Consider the following 3,405-nt stretch of genomic DNA (forward strand, 5'->3'; position numbering starts at 1 on the left):
AAGTACCCTCAATGGGTGGCAAATGTTGTGCCGGTACCAAAAAAGGATGGTAAAGTACGAATGTGCGTTGACTACCGTGATCTGAACCGCGCAAGCCCAAAAGACAATTTCCCTTTACCACATATTGACACATTAGTAGACAATACNGNTAGATTCTCATTATTTTCATTTATGGATGGCTTTTCGGGATATAACCAGATTAAAATGGCTCCAGAAGATATGGAAAAAAGCACCTTCATTACTTTATGGGGAACTTTCTGTTACAAGTGATGCCCTTCGGACTCAAGAATGCTGGGGCAACTTATCAAAGGGCAATGGTGACACTTTTCCACGATATGATGCACAAAGAAATAGAAGTTTATGTGGATGACATGATTGCCAAATCTGAATTGGAAGAGGAACATATTCTCAATCTTAGAAAATTATTTGAAAGATTGAGAAAATATAAACTCAGACTNAACCCAGCTAAGTGCACATTTGGTGTAAAATCCGGAAAGTTGTTGGGCTTTGTGGTCAGTCAAAAAGGAATAGAAGTAGATCCCGACAAGGTACGAGCAATAATAAACATGCCCTCCCCCAACACGGAAAAAGAGGTGCGAGGCTTTTTGGGTCGGCTAAACTACATCGCTAGGTTCATATCTCAATTGACAGCCACCTGTGAACCTATGTTCAAATTATTGCGTAAAAATCAGTCAGTAGTTTGGAATGAGGATTGTCAGGCCGCTTTCGACAAGGTCAAACAGTACCTACAAAACCCTCCTGTATTAAGACCACCCGAGCCAGGAAGGCCACTCATTCTTTACTTAACTGTATTAGATGGATCAATGGGCTGCATGCTGGGCCAACACGATGCCGTCGAAAAGAAAGAACATGCTATATACTACTTAAGCAAGAGATTCACAGATTGCGAACAAAGAGATTCGCCGCTAGAGCGAACTTGTTGCGCATTGGCCTGGTCTGCTCATCGCCTAAGACAATACATGCTAAATNATTCCACCCGGTTGATATCCAAGATGGATCCTATTAAATATATTTTCGAAAAGCCTGCTCTCACAGGAAGAATTGCCCGGTGGCAAATGTTGTTGTCAGAATATGACATCACATATGTCACTCAAAAATCTGTAAAAGGTAGTGCTCTAGCTGACTGTTTGGCCCAACAACCCGTTAAGGATTATCAACCGATGCAACCCAATTTTCCTGATGAGGATATCATGGCCCTATTCGAAAAAGTTGAGGGGGGCGCAAGCGAAAAATCATGGACATTACTATTTGATGGGGCTTCCAACGTAATGGGGCATGGAATAAGGGCAGTACTTATATCTCCAGAAAACCAGTACACACCCATGACGGCTAGGTTGTGTTTCGACTGCACCAACAATATCGCTGAATATGAGGCTTGTGTTATGGGCATTAGAGCAGCGATTGAACATGCGGTGAAGATTCTGAATGTATATGGGGACTCCGCCTTAGTCATTAACCAATTAAAGGGAGAGTGGGAAACCAGGGATGCAAAACTAATCTCCTATCAAGTTTACATTGTTAGGCTAATTGAGAATTTCGATTCCATCACGTTTCATCATATACCGCGAGATGACAATCAATTGGCAGATGCTTTGGCTACCTTATCTTCGATGTTTGAAATTAACCGGGATGACGAAATACCAATAATCAAAATGAAGAGCCACGAAGAGCCAGCATACTGTCATTCCATAGATGAAGAGTTAGATGGGAAACCTTGGTATTACGATATTATGAACTATCTAAAAACTCAAGGATACCCAGAAAGTGCATCTGAGAATGACAAAAGAACACTAAGGAGATTGGCGGCCAAATTTATCTTAAGCGGGGATGTTTTGTATAAAAGAAATCATGACATGGTACTCCTAAGGTGTGTGGAAGCAAAAGAGGCTGAGGCCATTGTGAAAGAAGTTCATGAAGGTACATTCGGCACACACATGAATGGACACTCAATGGCTAGGAAGATTATGAGAGCAGGTTACTTTTGGTTAACCATGGAACGAGATTGTTGCATGCATGTAAGAAACTGTGAAAAATGCCAAAAGTACGTAGATAATATCAATGCACCACCCGTAAACCTGAACGTATTGTCAGCACCATGGCCATTTTCAATGTGGGGAATAGATGTAATTGGACCTATAGAACCCAGAGCAACAAACGGGCATCGCTTTATACTAGTCGCGATTGACTATTTCACCAAGTGGGTAGAAGCCGCCTCTTACGCCAGTGTCACCAGAAAGGTAGTGACCAAATTCATAAAAAGAGAGTTGATTTGTCGATACGGGCTCCCTAACAGGATTATTACCGACAATGCCACAAACCTGAACAACCGAATGATGGAAGAGTTATGCGAAGAGTTTAAAATTCGACATCGTAACTCTTCACCTTATCGTCCAAAGATGAACGGGGCAGTCGAGGCCGCTAATAAAAATATCAAAAAAATTGTACAAAAGATGGTAGTCACATATAAAGATTGGCATGAAATGCTCCCTTTTGCTTTACACGGTTACCGCACGTCAGTACGCACATCAACTGGGGCAACACCTTTTTCCTTGGTATACGGGATGGAAGCAGTACTACCCTTCGAGGTAGAAATCCCATCCCTACGAGTATTAATGGAAACCCAGTTAGAAGAGGCAGATTGGGTTCAAACTCGATTTGATCAACTCAATCTCATTNAGGAAAAAAGATTGACCGCGGCATGCCATGGACAATTATACCAACAAAGAATGAAGAGGGCGTTCGACAAGAAGGTTCGTCCTAGAGAATTCCAAAAGGGCGAACTAGTCCTAAAAAAGATTTTGCCAATACAAAAGGATCACAGGGGCAAATGGACTCCAAATTATGAAGGCCCGTATGTAGTAAAAAAATCATTCGATGGTGGGGCACTTATTCTCACAAGAATGGATGGAGAGGAGTTACCGTTGCCAGTTAATTCTGACACGGTAAAAAAATTCTACGCGTAATGATTCCATGATAGAGATTGCTCTTAAAGTGGAATTGACATTATTGTATTATGCTTTTATTCAATAAAACTTTTTCGATTTCTCTTAATTATCAGTACACCTCCCGAGCATCACAGGTAGATTCACAAGGTGCGAGTTTGTCCTCAAAGGATGTCGTGGAATTAAAAAAAATAGTATATCAATTTCACACGATTTTCTTTACTCATACATTCATGCATCATACATCATCATGCATTATCATAGTGGCTCAAAGAAAGGAAAAGCATGGCACACCATGCATCACCACCATCTACAATGGGATCCATGGTTTCACTGGAAGGCAGTTCAAATGATACATCAGTGAGATAAAAGCCCAGTTATCATCCTGGCACCAAAGCCCAGTTATCATCCTGGCACCTAAGCCCAGTTATCATCCTGGCAC

General features: G+C 41.5%; 1 pseudogene; it reads left to right on the forward strand.

Moving 5' to 3' along the window:
- Positions 1 to 25: 25 nt before the first annotated feature.
- Positions 26 to 3,095, forward strand: LOC106763231 (annotated as a pseudogene).
- The last annotated feature ends 310 nt before the right edge of the window (positions 3,096 to 3,405 follow it).

The sequence above is a fragment of the Vigna radiata genome, chromosome 6, assembly GCF_000741045.1.
Source record: "Vigna radiata var. radiata cultivar VC1973A chromosome 6, Vradiata_ver6, whole genome shotgun sequence".
NCBI lineage: Eukaryota > Viridiplantae > Streptophyta > Magnoliopsida > Fabales > Fabaceae > Vigna > Vigna radiata.